The sequence below is a fragment of the Sphaeramia orbicularis genome, chromosome 6 (genome assembly GCF_902148855.1).
Source record: "Sphaeramia orbicularis chromosome 6, fSphaOr1.1, whole genome shotgun sequence".
Classification (NCBI taxonomy): Eukaryota; Metazoa; Chordata; class Actinopteri; order Kurtiformes; family Apogonidae; genus Sphaeramia; species Sphaeramia orbicularis.
In genome coordinates, this window is record NC_043962.1 from 34,061,577 (window position 1) to 34,078,003 (window position 16,427).

Below are 16,427 nucleotides of genomic sequence, written 5' to 3' on the forward strand. Positions count from 1 at the left end.
TTCATACAACTTCAATTCATTTTTCTAACTGATTCTTTCCCTCACATACTAAACAAATGCACATACACACAGTAGGGTTTCCAAAATAAAAGTCTCATTTAAAGGTGATGGTGGTTTCAGCAGAGGGTCGCTGGTGTTCTGTACAGATGTTAGGAGGACAGACACTAAAGGGTGGGAACTGGTATGGGGAAGGAGAGGTGTGAGTGGAGCTGAGGTGTCGACGGTCACGGGAGGCGGATCGCGGGGGAGGCGGAACGCCCGGTGCGAGGTCCCGCCCAATGCTGCTTGCAGCTTTAATTTTTACTATATTTATGCTTTTTGTATAGTGTTATCTGTAATAAATTGATTTTATTTTGATCGTTCTTGCATTTATGTGTTCTCAGGTGATGTAGTAGATATAGTTCCCTTGTCTATCTTTTTTGCAGTCCTTTTATAGAAGTACAGAACCATATACAGTACCTGGACAAAAAGCAAGTCCCACATGCAGTATTTTTTTTTTGTTGACCACCTTCATAGGGCACATCCACTGTTGCATCTCTTAGTATGCCACACCATGCTTATGCAGTGTCACAGTAAATGTCACAACATTTATTTATGTCCACAGTTACATTCATTTTCACCAACATCTTGTATTAGTGATGGGAGAGTCAGACCATCGAGTAAAGCATGATCCATCACATCCCAAGGATTATCAATGTGGTTCAGGTCTGGACTCTGTGGAATCCAATCTTTGCCGATTTGAGTCTGCTGAATCCTGTCTTTGTTCAGTCTTTGCACTTTCTAACAAACTGATGATTGTTTAAGAAATGAGAAGCTCCTCACTGCATCAGTTGGGATTCAATAACTTGTTTCCAGTTGCAACAGCAGTAGTTATACAATGGAAGGACCTTATTTATTTAGTTTCTTAAATCCACATCTGGACTTTTTTTTGGACCGGTTGTAGAAGAATCTGATTTTTTTGTGATGTTTTAGAGACTGACGTCATTGTTCATCTAACTGACACAGCTGTGTTCTGTGTTTGCTTCACTTAACTTGAAAATGAAGTCTAACAGACTGAAACTTTCCTCTGAGCTACTAGTGCAGTGTGTGCATCTTTTGTCAGATATTCTCCTAACATACATTGTGACTTCAGCATCTTATGTGATTAAAATCACTGACAGAAGGTCTCTTTGCTTCAGGATGTGAGAGTCACTAAGTGACAGCATTTGTTAGACAGATTATTCAAATATTTGTAAATGACACGTCCAGCTTCTCATAAACAATTCTTATTGAGGCAAATATTACACTGTTTATTGCACACATGACAGAAATGTATCAACATCTCTAATCTTGGATAGTGTACAGTAAGTTAAAATTCACACAGTTAATCATACATATCTTATTCTATTTCCTGCCAAATCCATGTGAGATTGATGGACTTTCAGCTTCCACTTAAGATATCGCATAATGTAAGGAGGAAATAGAGAGACAGAGTTACAGCTGTCAGAGCTTAATGCTTGATATCATACGATAATAAAAAAGAATGAGGTGATGCAAAGAGGGTGAGAGATAAAGACAGAGTAAAGAGAGACCACACAGAAAGCTGGGCAGTGTTTCTGACAAATCGCTGAAGCCTCGATAATGGGAGGCTGCGGGAGACAAGGCCAATCACATTTCAAGGACAAATGTATTTAATCATTAAGGGAAAATAAGGGGTGGAAATGAGAGGAACCTCAACATAACACGCCATCCTGCAATACCTATCATATGGAGATAGTGGAGATGAGCATAAATCCCACTTAGAAAAATGCACAGAAGTTTCCACTCAATGTGAGTTTGAAGAACATCTTTAAAAAATCTATCAAGAGGTAAGGAGGTAAAAAGTGTGACATAATTACCATACGATGACCTATGCATTAGAGATACGGCACATTATCTAAAGGACTAAGACAGATTTATTCTGTTTCACATGAGGCAAAAGAGAAGCTGATGCGGGGCAGGGTTAATGTGCCTTCACTAATTGGAGCTCCCCAGGGCCCGAGTTCAAACTCAGAAAACAGCCATTTATTTCTGCATCTGTCATCACTGCACAGCATGCTGCCATCCCCATCATCTCATCTGCAGCCCTCGACCCCCATGAATCAGCCCGTCAACCTGCTGCAATTAAGATGAAGCGTCACAGAAGTTAAGTGCTGTCAGAAATCAGAAGCGCTGATTCAAGCCAAAAATCAGGAATGGAGTCTCTTTAAATCACTTGACCTCTTTGTTAATTACATGCAATAGTTTTTCCAGTGCAGTCTATGGAAATAGTTCTTAAACTGATGACTCTTAGTTCTTAGATTAATGGGATTTTAAAAATGGGTTTCTATGGAAGTCAGTGGGACATTTTTGGCCATGAAGGAAGGGAGTAACAGACACCACATAAAAAAATACTCATGCAATCAAAACAATTTTGTTGCTAATCTTTGTCATATTCAAGACTCTAATCACCACCAATGCCTCATTCTCCTATTTATTATATGGAAAATATTACATTTGAGGGTGTTTTTTGTAATAAATAATTCATAATTCAAACAACCTGGCATTTAAAGGGTTAAAATCTTGAAATTGATTGAAGTTTTGGTAATTTTGAGCAAGTTTAAAGTTGTTTAATTTTGATTGAGATTTATGAAAAAAAAAATATTGAGGTGTAATAATCTAATAGCATTTATTTATTTTTTTGCAGGTACATTTTTGCCACAAATGTGTCGAGACGGTAGTAAATTGTATAAATCTTAGATTTAGATAAATACATCACAAATATCACTAATCAGAAAAATAAGCTTGTGCTAATCTTGAGGCAGGTTTATATTAGTTTTTATTTCCCATATGTTCATCGACGGTTGGAGATTTTACTTGGGTATACTTTCCAGTATTTCATACTTTAACCCATAAAAGACCGAGAGGTATTTTTGATTATTCACCATTTATTATGATATTATCTTCTGCATCGTGCATTTTTCAGTAAAAATCTGGTATTTTTCTATATTTAATTACTGACCATGTGGATGTTCTTAAAAGCTCACCTTAAATTCAAAGGTTCTTTGATCAAAGCCCAGAAAACTGGAGAAACTGTGACTTTTCCAGCATAATATATCATTAATGAATGTAAAAACAAGCATCTACAACCTCTGATATTTGTCAAACTACATGGATTTTACTGGTGAATCAGTTTTGTAGTAGATGAACATTCAAATAGGTTGTATCTGATGACAATAAAAAACTGTGAAACTGCATTTTACCTGAAATATTAAAATGCATTGGTTGGATTATACTTTGTTTTTATTTGTTGTTTTTTTTTTGTTTTTTTTCAACAAAACAGACAATAAAACACACAAACCTGGGGTCACTGGTTGAACACAAAATATTTAAATCACAGACAGCAGTGATTGAGCATTGCTTTGTTAATAGTCCAGCCATTTTCTCTTGCACTTCATGAAGATATGTTCCTTGAGTCATAGGTAGTAAGTCAGTCTTTCCATGGAGTAGATTTCCTCTATCATAGCTAGCCACTGATCCACATGAGGTGCGTCCGTTTTGAGCCAGTTCCTTGTTATGGCCTTTTTACACTGAACAAAAATATAAATGCCACACTTTTGTTTTTGCTCCCATTTTTCACTTTTACTGTGCACTTTTACTGTACTGGGTGGTCCAGGGGGGTCAGAAAACCAGTCAGTATTTGGTGTGACCACCATTTTCCTCGCACAGTCTTCTTCATGAATTCTCTGAAACAGCTTTGGAGATGGCTTATGGTAGAGAAATGAACATTCAATTCACAGGCAAAGGCTCTGGTGGACATTCCTGAAGTCAGCATGCCAATTGCATATTCCCTCAAAACTTGCGACATCTGTGGTATTGTGCTGTGTGATAAAACTGCACATTTTAGAGTGGCTTTTTATTGTGGCCAGCCTAAGGCACACCTGTGCAATAATCCTGCTGTCTAATCAGCATCTTGATAGGCCACACCTGTGAGGTGGATGGATTATCTCAGCAAAGGAGAAGTGTTCACTAACACAAATTTAAACAGATTTGTGAACAATATTTGAGAGAAATAAACCTTATGTGCATACAGAAAAAGTTTTAGATCTTTGAGTTCAGCTCATGAAAAATGGGAGCAAAAACAAAAGTGTGGCATTTATATTTTTGTTCAGTGTAGAAGCGATTATAAGAATTTTAAAGGGGTATTTGTCTTCTTTCTCTAATACATTTCCAGGTAGCAGTCCCAGCAAAAGGAATTTGGGGTCCTTCGGAATTGCGAAGGTCATAATACCCTCAATTATTTCAAAAAGCCTTTCCCAGAAAGATTTCAATTTTATACAAGTCCAGAAAATGTGGGAGTGATAAGCAATTGCGTGCCCACACTGTCTCCTGCATTGGTTGGATTAGTGGCTCAAAAGCTATTAAACATTTTATGTCAGTAGATGTTTTAGTCGCTGGTGGCTGTTAAAGTCTTTGAGTGTTAGTTGCACCATTTTCTTACTTTTCCGTGCTTAAGAAAAAAAAAAAAAAAAAAAAAAAGACTTTTTCTATATAATTGTAACAAATATTTCTTTGGATTAAAATTGGATAACCATAATGGCCTAATCACAAATACTGTTTCTCAGTTTGTCCCTTTTTGGTTATTTTTGTCAGTGCCCAATGAAAGACTGCAAATCTGATGAAATGCTGTCATCTATAAATAAAACCTCTTACTGTTGTTCAACTGCATAGCCTGATGGGAAAGTAGAAAAGGGAGCGTAGATGGCCAAAGGGCTGTTTGACACTGTGGCCGAGCTCTAAAACTGAAACAGCAGTGAATGGGTCCCGGGCAAAGCATAAAGACAAAGCTCGGCATTAACTCATTACTGCGACCCTGCCCATTGCTTCCAGGTCAACTGTAATGACAACTTACATAACCTCTGCTCAGACTTCAAACAGCATGTTGTGATATTTGCATCATGTTGAGCGAGAGAATATAAGACTTATTACCAGGACAGCAATAACACTGTTCTTCCATATAAGTTATATGGAAGAATGACTAAGAACCACTTTGTTCAGTGTTAAACTTTCCATATTTCTGGAGAATTGCTTAGAGGTCGACCAATATGGGTTTTTCTAAGGCCAATGCTGATTTTTAAGAATTTGGCCAGCTGTTGGCCGATACCTACAGCCGATTTTTGAGGCTGATTTTTAAGGCCGATTTTTTTTTTTTAAAGCACATTGACCCTAAAATATAATTGAAACACTCAGATAATTAAGATTTTTATGCAGCAATATAAATGAAATTATCAATACACCTACACATAGTACTCTTTTAACATTTATTGAACTTCAAGTGCTGCCCACACAGGCGCCTGATCAAATATCTTATAACATTTTTACTACTGATCAAATATTGGCATTCAAAAAAAACTTAAGGTTGATGGCCGAAAACATCAATATATCAGTCTACTTCTACAATTATTTTATGTTTCATCTGCCTCATACATAATATCCTGAAGTCTGAAACAAGGTTATAATAGTTTTGGATTTTTCATTATAGTTTAGTTTTATGTAGTTTTGACTTTTTTCTCTCTAATTCAGTTAGTTTTAATTAGTTTTTAGAGCAGGTTTGCTAGTTTTTATTAGTTTTCATTTTTTTCTAAATGCTTAGTTTTAGTATTAATTTTAGTTTTGTTGTATCTTTTATCTCCTTCACCGTTGTATTCAAATAAATCCCAGACAGGACTCTGCTGCTTTCTCCCAACTTTAGTCTCCATGTTTCCAGGTAGAGTGGGGACCAGAAGACGACTGGAAACCACAAGTGTACAAAAAGTGACGGACCGTTAAATATCATACGGTGCCAGCAGCTAAAATTGCTTGAGGGAAATAAATCGATCTCATATCAATCCGACATTGACAAAGATGAAAACGAAAGGAATTTTATCCATAATTTTTATACGTTTTAGTTTTGTGAGCACACAATACAGTTTCAGTTAGTTAATGTTTTTTTTCCTTTTAATTATAGTTTTTATTTATTTTAATTAACGAAAATGTTTTTACAATTCTAGTTTTCATCATTTTGTTAGTTTTTGTTAACGATAATAACCTGGGTCTGAAACACATCACTAGATGGGTTGGCCCATCATTAGCGCTTTGTTGCATTTTAGTCTGTCTCCCTATATCCAACAGTCACTGAAATAAAGGTTAAAACACAGTTAAAAAGGTGGCATTACAACCAACTAAGGCAGATGGGTAAGTGAGAGATTGACGGTTACAGTGAGTTATTATTAGAACACACACTCGTCTCAGACATGTAAAAATGCTGTAGCAAAGGTGCTAACCAACATCGACTGTCATACCATGCTGTGTCACATGGTATAACCAGCTCCTCATAAACTATCAAACTGATTCCAAGACACTTCTTCTCACAGACGGAGCTGAATGGCTTCACCACTAAAGATATTTCTTAACTTTTCTCTCTACGTCATCCAACTGAGGTTGAGCCCCCATTAAATTTTACCACCTTGGTTTCCTTGTAACATACAGTATCTGTCATATTATTTTAAGTATATTGCTTTAAATGCATGTATGCTGCCCCTGCAATGCGTTCACTTGTGCAAAGCTCGACAGCTAGTTAACAGTTAAAAGTCCTCCTATAAGCACACAAGGCTTGTCTTTTCTTGTCTTTTACTGAAGGTTTTGTGTTGCATTACACTCCATTTCGTTTCATTTCGCTCTTTTCATTTCACTTCACTTAACTGTAAAACTGTAACAGAAATACAAACATACATCAGTGTACAGATGTAGAAACTGTCAAACACAAAAATTGGCGGTCATGAGTAACACCGTATGCCACATGTGCTAGCTTATTCAAAACGGCTACAAGCTAAAACGGTTAGCGATTGTTAGCTAGCAGAAACATTAAAGGTCCCGTATTATGCTATTTTTCAGTCACGTCATATAGGTCTCAGAAGCCCAAAAACATAGTATTTAAATTTGTTCGCCCCAAAATCATCCTTTTTTTGGAGTTTCAGCGGTCGAAAAAGTCACTCTCACCAGCCCTCCTCAGAACAGGCTGTTTCTGGGCCTGCTTCCTGGTATGCAAATGAACGCATCTGTCCACGCCCACTCCCCCTCCCCTCTCTGGGAGAGGACGCGGCTTCCGCTAGCGGTACAACGCGCTAATGTTGAGTGTGAAGCCATGGCTCTCTCGTCTACAATACACATGTCTCAGACAGAACGTCTTTCCAAACACTGGCTTTCTTTGCCTTGAAGCATGATTGAGCCCCGACGGAAAACGGCGGTGTTGTGTCGGGTTCGTGGACCTGACACGGAAGGACGCCTGCCACCACTAATGCAGGCAGCTACTAACAAGCTTGATGCTAACTCTACTGATGCCAACCACAAAAGGCCCGTGTTCAAAGGAGTTCTGTTGAATGTCTCTCGATATTATCAGCTCTTGCATGTTAACGGGGACGCAAACGTTAGCAGCAGTAACTGAGCTACATTAGCTGCCATGCTAACGTTAGACGTACACATCAACACCCACCCGCTTATCCGTAATGTAGGGTTATGCAGTAAAGATACAAAAAAATGATAAGAACTTACATCTCCCACACTTGTACTTGGGTCACGAAGCGTTGGTACTGCGTCCTTCTTGATTCGGAGTCTTTGTGCTAAGCCGGAGCTGTATGGGCCCATGTTCGAAAAACACTCGTCCGTGAAATGCCGGGCACACACATACAAGCGTTTGGGAATGTTGTTTGGTACATGACCGTCAAAGATATAATCCAGCCACTTTTTACGGAGAGGCTCGGAAGTGGGGGGCAAAAATAAACTATCGTGTTGGTGTGTGCAGCCAACAACACCACAACTTGCGTGTCTCGCCTTCGCCATGTTTGTTGTCCAAGAGGTACTTTGCCAGGGCGGGGCTCGCTTTGCCAGGGTGGGGGCACAGTCAGGGGGAGGAGTTAAATCCGTTTATGTCGTCATAAGCGGACCCAACTCAAACTCGGCCGTTTGAGCAGGCATTTTCACAAAATGTGGTGTAGCAAGGCAGGGAGGAAACAGTTTTCAAATTCGAACCTCATAATGAGGCTACTGCAACACACACTACTATAAGAAAACTTTCACAAAGTGAGATTTGCATAATACGGGACCTTTAATCAGAAACATATATCGATAAACCACACAGCAGTCTACAACATGACATTTCTCTAAACATAAAGTATGAAGCCTTAATGATTATCATTGCATATTACTCACAGACACATATTCTCCAAGGCCGAAGCGTATCAGACGGTACTCAGCAACAACCGCTATCAGGAAGTCTCTGTCTCCTACTGCGCATCTGCGCATGACTAAACTGTGGAATTACGTGGATAATTACTGTGGCCAGTAGGTGGCAGCAGAACATCAATTATCTCAAAGCAACTACTATACATTTTTAAAACATTCATTTTTAACCCTTTTTTAACTTTTAACTTAATTACATCATGAATTTAACTTCGAGACAGCACAGCATGCTTTATTTTTCCTCTGCAGCCCTTTGTAACTTCAGTTTAAAGGTACATCAGTTAAAGATGACTCACACCAAGATGATGGTTTTGCAGCAGTAGAGGGTCTTCGGTCTCATCCCAGACCAATTGGTGCATGTGGACCAAGGTTATTATCATTAACGAAAACTAACAAAATGATGAAAACTACAATTAAAAAAACATTTTTGTTAACTGAAATAAATAAAAACTATAATTTACAGAAAAAAACGATAACTAACTGAAACTATTGTGTGTTTACAAAACTAACTAAAACGGATAAAACTTATGGATAAAATTCCCTTCGTATTCGTCTTTGTCAATGTCAGACTGATACGAAAAGCGATTTATTTTGCTCTAGCAATTTTAGCTAATGGCACTATACGGTACTTCACGGTCCGTCACTTGTGGTCACTTGTGGTCACTTGTGGTTTCCAGTCGTCTTCTGGTCCCCACTCTACCAGGAAACATGGAGACTAAAGTTGGGAGAAAGCAGCAGAGTCCTGTCTGGGATTTATTTGAATACAACGGTGAAGAAGAGAAAAGATAAGACAAAACTAAAATTAATACTGAAACTAAACTAAAACTAAGCATTTAGAAAAAAAAAAAAAAGAAACCTAATAAAAACTAGCAAACCTGCTCTAAAAACTAATTAAAACTAACTGAATTAGAGAGAAGAAATTCAAAACTAAATAAAAATAAACTAAAATGAAAAATCCAAAACTATTATAACCTTGATGTGGACTGGTAACTGGAGAGGCGCAAGTTCACCTCTAAGGCACTGACGAGGTGCCCTTGAGCAAGGCACCGAACCAAGGGCCTCTTTGTATGTACAAAATAACAAAGTGAAAAAAAATTTAATTCGCCCAATAAGAGACTAATAAAGGTTCTTCTTCTTCTTCTTCTTCTTCATTAAATGGACATTTTCATCACTTTTCTATATGTTTTTGTACACTTTGTTACAGTAACACAACAGTGGAAAAACAAGTGAAACACCATCATAAATTAAGTAATAATTTAACTGATGGTTATGATGGACAATAAACATGTCAGCATGTGGTTCTAATAAAACATGTAACCCCTATGCATCTTAACGGAGTACATAATCATACCCCAGACCTTTTCTGAACTCTGGGTTAAAGCTCTCTCTATCCTTATGCCAAAGCACATGATGGTATTTTATAAATAATATACTGGGCAGACTATTAAAATAACATGACCAAACACTCCTCCACATGCCTGTCGAAGTCTGAGTCTATGGTAAAAGGTCTACAACTGAAACAGCAGTGAGTAGGTCCCGGGAAAAGCACAAAGACTGACTAAAAGAAGAGTGACGCTACAGCCTGGTAGTTAATAAGCCTGAAACCACCGCTGAGGATTTAAAGGCTTCCCCAGCCGGAGGATGTTTAGACGGGGTCGAGTCCTTGCGTTGACAGGAGGGGTCAACAGTCAGGTCCACTTCGGAAAAGATTATTGACTGTTTTCTCCGGTATGTAGTCTGCAGTAATAGACGGGCCCAAAGCTGTCAAAATATGTTTGTGGATGGTGGTTAAACAAATGAATAACCCATCAGAATGAATAAAACACGAAGATGAAGGTATAAACGGACAGTCGTGTCAAAACACAGTCTGGAATAGACTTAAAGGGAAAATATTAAGATAGAGAGGCCACTCAATAAAAAGACCATTAGGGCTCTGCGGTGGAGCAAAAGCTGCACTTTGAGGAAACTCAATAAAATCAGAAGTACAGAGGAGTTGGTAGTTTACAAAGTGTCCTGCAGCTCATGTCCTGATGTACCTGTGCCAGCCCTGCTTTAAACCCTTATATGGGATACAGTCACACTAGTGTCATGTTTGTGCAGCTTCTTTGATTATAACATTTCTATTTGAAGCATTAGTTAAATATTAAAGCTAGATGTATTGTCTCTCAGCCACAAACTGTTATAAATACAAAGCCAATTTCACAAACAGTTGGGACACTGCAAATGAATAATGCAAATATAAATACAAACATGCAAAGGTTTATATGGATAAATCTCATAACCACACATTATGTTCACAGGAGTTTCTGGATGGTGTTATTTCTACGCATGATACAGTTTCAACCTGTACTTGTGATCAGATACACTGATGTCTGGAGGTGTTCCTGATCCCATGCAGTGAATTCCATCACAGAATCCTGTCTGGTTTTAATGCAGTGCTGCCTGAGGGCCCAAACATCACAGCCATCTAATATTGATTTTCAGCCTTGTCCCTTTGTGCATACAGATTTCTCTAGAGTCTCTCAAACTAATGATCATATCATGTACTGTAGATGTTGAGATAATCAAAGTCTTCACGATTTTATATTGAGGAACATTATTCTGAAATTGTTTCACGTTTTGTAGACATGGTTGTGTATAGATTGGTGAACCTCTGCGAGTCTCTGCCTCTCTAAGATGCTCTTTTAATACCCAATAGTGTTACTGACCTGTTAAAAATACATCTAATTACCACCAAAATGTTCCTCTAGCTAACTCCTCACCACTTTTTTTTGCCCCCATCCCAACTTTTTGGAGACCTGTTGACATGTTGTCATCAAATTCCTCAAACTGTTACAAAATTACCTTTTTTTTAAAGATACATTTTCTCAGGGTAAACTCTTCATATATTTTCCATGTTCTACTGTGAAAAAAATATGGATTCACAAGATTTGGAAATGATGGAATTCTGTTTTTATTGATATTTAACAAAGTGTCCTGTGTTTTTTGGAATTGGAGACATACATGAGACACACACAAACAAACAATCAAACAAAAGTTTAGCAGCAAGAAAACTGAGATAAGCTTAACTTATAGGTCTTGTTCCAGACCACAGCCGTTCTGGTGACCATTAATCATACCCTGATGCCACAAAAGTTGACATATTGACATCTGAACCTATGAAATAAACTGCTACAGATTACTGATGATCAGATTCAATATTAACATTTTAACAATAAGTATTCTTTTAATCCAATAAAAGATATATAATTAGTTTTAAGCTATGTCCCACTGTTGACAGGCCACAAGTAATATTCTATCTACACTGAAATGAGGAAAAAAAAAGATCTATTTATAGTATTTACAGTCCTTTCAGTTCAATGTGAGAACAGACAGCAAATATTGCTTAAATATTATTTAATTGTGCTTTAAATGTGTGATTTGTAAGCTTAGAGGTATTTCATTTGAGGTTTGGAAGTACTACAGTTGTTCTAAAAGCCAACATCAACCTTTTTTATTACACATGTATATTGGTTCTGAGTCTCCATGAAAAAAACTCATCGATTGATCCTCATGACAAACTCTTCAGGTTCACAGGTTCACACATCCTCTGCATTTTCTTTTGTTTTCTCTCTCTGAAATATCTGAAGCAGTGAGGAAAAACATTCCAGTCCTGGATTTAGAGCAGCAGCTCATTGCTTTTGTTCTTGATGTAATGCCTTCATTCTTTACTGCGACTGCGGTGCATGTAGCCAAAGCAAAGGGAAGGTTTTGAGCACAATGAGAAACTCAGATGGATGATTCAGGAGTGTAAGCAGAGTTGCAGACAGTGGAAAAGGTCCAGATTTGAGCAGTTGGATTGCAGAGCTAACAGACAACACAAGGGAGATAAAGTGTCATGCATGATTATTAAAACTACGTAACAAGATTCATGTCACAAGTACAGAGTGTGCCCCATAACTAATCAATTGATCAATACAAAATAAAATCCCACAGCAACCAATTTATATCTGAAAATATGGAGTGAATAATTTACAACAAAAATAGCTCATCTGGGATTTTCCAGCGATGATAGAAGCAAATGGATTGGCATCTGAGGAACTGGAGATGAAGGAAGGGAAACTCATCTCATTTTAGGAGGTTGAGTGAGCAGACGTCACTTCAGGGTAGCATCCCAGCCGTTTCCTTCACAGGCGGGCTGAGACAGGATTAGGTTCTGCAGGCAGGACTGCTGTCCTCTTTCTAAATCTGCCTGCCAGTCTTTCTATCAATCACCCTGCTCGCTCCAGTTGATGTCACTTCTGAAGTCATGGTTTGAACAAACCTCAGCAACAACATGCGACTTAATAAAACATCCTGCAAATAATCACTTGTGGGAATATAAAAACGTTAAAGATAAGTAGACGGTGTAAATATTGCTGAATCTTACACCTTGAAATGTTGGTTTTTAACATTTGGTTTGCAGGTCATGGCATGTCAGCATGTCAGATACAACAACAAATACAATCACATTCCACTTTGGCTTCCTTATACTGACTGTTTTTGTATTTTATTGATTACCTCTGAAGCTCTTCATGGCCTCACTCTTGACTATATTTTAGATCTTTTAACGCTGCATCAACCAGTGTGGAATCTGCGAACCTCGAGGGGCCTGAGTTTTTGCAGTTTTCAGGTTTGGCCCCAAAGCGCTGCAATGACCTGCCCGAGGAAATGAGGTTGTCTGAGTCAGTGTCCAATTTTAAGTCTCTGTTTAAAACATACTTTTACCAGAGGGCATAACCTGGTTTCATCTGAGCTGCTGATTTACCTTCCTCCGTGTTTTATCATTGTGCATTTAAGGCAAGCACTTTGCACTTGGTTTGAAATCTGCTCCATAAATAAACATCAGCATTATTATTACATTATTCAACAGGAATAAGGAACTCAAGCAAAAATAAAATAACTTTTTAGTACAATGGTTTCAGCCCAGAAACGGTTCTTTTTCTACCTGATAACTGACGATGCACAGAAACTAAAATTTCACTGAACACACAATAGCAATTCAATTCCATACCATACCAACTTTATTTATAAAGCACTTTAAGAACTTCACGGCTGACCAAAGTGCAGTACACGAATCATAAAACAAGGAATTAAATAAGTAAATAAGTTAGTAAAAACAGTGCTAATAACGTTTCTTTTTCTACCTGATAACTGACAATGCACAGAAACTGAAATTTCAATGAGTACACAATAGCAATTCAATTCCATACCATACCATACCATACCATACCATACCATACCATACCATACCATACCAACTTTACTTATAAAGCACTTTAAGAACTTTATGGCTGGCCATTGTGCAGTACACAAATCATAAAACAAGGAATTAAATAAGTAAGTAAAAACAGTGATAACACAGGGTGCAAAGCGGGCTAAGAACAACAAAATACAACCATCATAAAAACAAAGACAAATTAAAATCTGATAAAAACAGCATAAGAAATATATATATATATATATATATATATATATATATATATATATATATATATATATATATAAATATATATATATATATATATATAATAATTGTATTCTATAAATGCAATCAGAAACAAACCAAGTACACATCAGAGTGAAATGCCTAACATGTAACACCTTTCTCCCTGCTGAAAAATACTGATCATTATTGTGGACGTAGTTGCAGATATCGAGTACTTCCTGTTTGTATCACTGTTCAGACTTTATCTCAAATAAATGGTCTACAACTATTTAATTCAGTGTGGGAATGTTCTTCACTCATCTCTAAGAAACTGACAGGTCCATTCAAATGTCCTACACAGTGACTCATAAGCAACTGAATTATTGTATATAATGTGGGAACCGAAGACTCACCATGTAGGCTTATCACCTGAAACTTCCTGCAAACCAGTGGCTTTATATGCAGAGAGGTGACAAATTAAAGGAAAACTTGAGGGGAGTTGTTTTGGAGCCACATTCCACCACCATTGCCAAAACACCAAATGAGGAAGCATGGTGATGAGAAGAATTAAGATGTCCACGAAACACATTGTTCCCCTTTGTTTTAAATAGAACAGAGTACAGTGCAAAAATCTAAATCTTATCAAGTGTATTTTTCTCCTTTCTAGTCAAAATATCTCATCACACAAGACATAATCACCTAAAGAGTAACTTGCAAGTGAGATATAAGAACTTATTTTTAGACAATAGATTTTGAAAATCTTATTTCAAGAAATCTTACCAAGATAATTTTCACTTGTTCCATTGGCAGATTTTTTATTTTTTTTTGCTTGAATTAGGCAAAAAAAAATCTTGAATTAAGCAAAAAAAAAAAAAAAAAAAAAAAAATCTGCCAGTTCTTATCAGTTCTTCTCTCTCACTGAAAAGTTACTCTTTAGGTGATTATGTCTTATTTTAATGTGATGAGATATTTGGACTGGAAATGAGAAAAATATACTTGGTAAGATTTAGATTTTTGCAGTGTAGAATCTTTATTTTGTCAGTAGTAGTTTGTCACACACCTAAACATGCACCACACACCAAAATTTGTGTTTAACCCATCACTAGATCATGCATCACACACACTGCATGCTAGGAGCAGTGGGCTCGCCATGTCAGGTACCTGGGGAGCAAATGGGGGGGGGGGGGGGGGGTGTTAAGGGCCTTGCTCAAGACCACATCAGCCAACAAGTTTCTCTCCAGCCATCTAGGCCACGGCTGTCTCCGATCAGTGCTAAATATTTATCTACACTACAAACAAAAAGTTAAGGATTTTTTTTTTGTTGTTGTCATTTCTTTTGTTATTTTTACCATTTGTAAAGAAAATTATGTCTGGTCATTAAAAAATGTATTTCAATTCAATTCACGCAGAAAAAAGTAAAAAGCGCTGTGCAAGGATCCCAACTGAAAAAAACAACCCAAAAATTAAAAATATCCTTAACTTTTTGTTTGTAGTGTATGTTTCACACCACAAACAAAAGTACTGTACACAGGAGATGGATGTTCTCTAAAAGCTTCACCTCATAATAGTTTTTCAGCATCAAAAATTCCATAATTACCTTACAGCGTAATGTAATTCATTTGATCTGAGAGGAAACAAGACTTCTGCACCCCCCTGGACTCTGTTTACAGGCTGTAGAAAATCTAGTCCACAAGTGTTTTTAGGGAGTCAAATATGTTTGATGACTTTACTTAGGTTTCACTATGTTTATTGTTCACCACTGAAGCAACACAACAGTTGACATACACATGACATCTTAGCTCCACTTTTCCACAGCAGCCTGAAAATGCATCAGCTTATGTACGTCTACTTTTACTCTTCTAATTTGGACAAAGTAGACAAAGCTGCAGAAGGTGAGCATTTTCAAAATTTGCCAGTTTTTCGGGCTCCAGCAGCAGCAGCTTTCTATACAGTTGGCATGAAAGTCATTGAAAAACAACTTTTTTCAATTTTGTGCCATTTTTTCTGAAAATTACACTGGTCTAGAGATTTCTTTTAAATGTCACATACTTTAATAAGATGATGTGGAAAACAAAGGACTAAAGCACTGGTTAGCTGATGTTTTCAATGTGCATGGGAGGCAAGACGTATTGTTTTTGGTTTGTTTGTGTCTTAATATTTTAGCAGCAAAACTATTGGTTGAATTCACACCAAATTGGGTTTATAGATTGCCAGTGACCAAGAATAGATCTGATTGCATTTTGGGAAAAGTAGGTCAAAGTTTCAATTTTTTATGAATTTTCAAAATCTTTTTTTTTCCCCATTTACTTATAACAGGTGAAATTTCAAATTGCTATAAAAATGTCAATTTTAGACATCAGTCTGCAAAAATATTTAAGTGATAGCTTGTTTTAAAAAAATTTTTCCCCATTTACTTGTAATGGGTGAAATTTCACGTCTATAAAAGATCAATTTTGTTTCAATTTACTTCAAACTTGGCACATATATAATTTTTATATTTAATGATTATTGAATATGGATGACAGGATTGATTGATGTCAAAGTAAGGGCCAGGGTTTGTTGTGCCTGGCACCACTTGTCACACTCACACACACATATATACATACATACATACATATATATATATAGCATATATATATATATATATATATATGAGCATATATATATATATACATATATATGAGCATCAAGAGGTAGTCACCTGAAA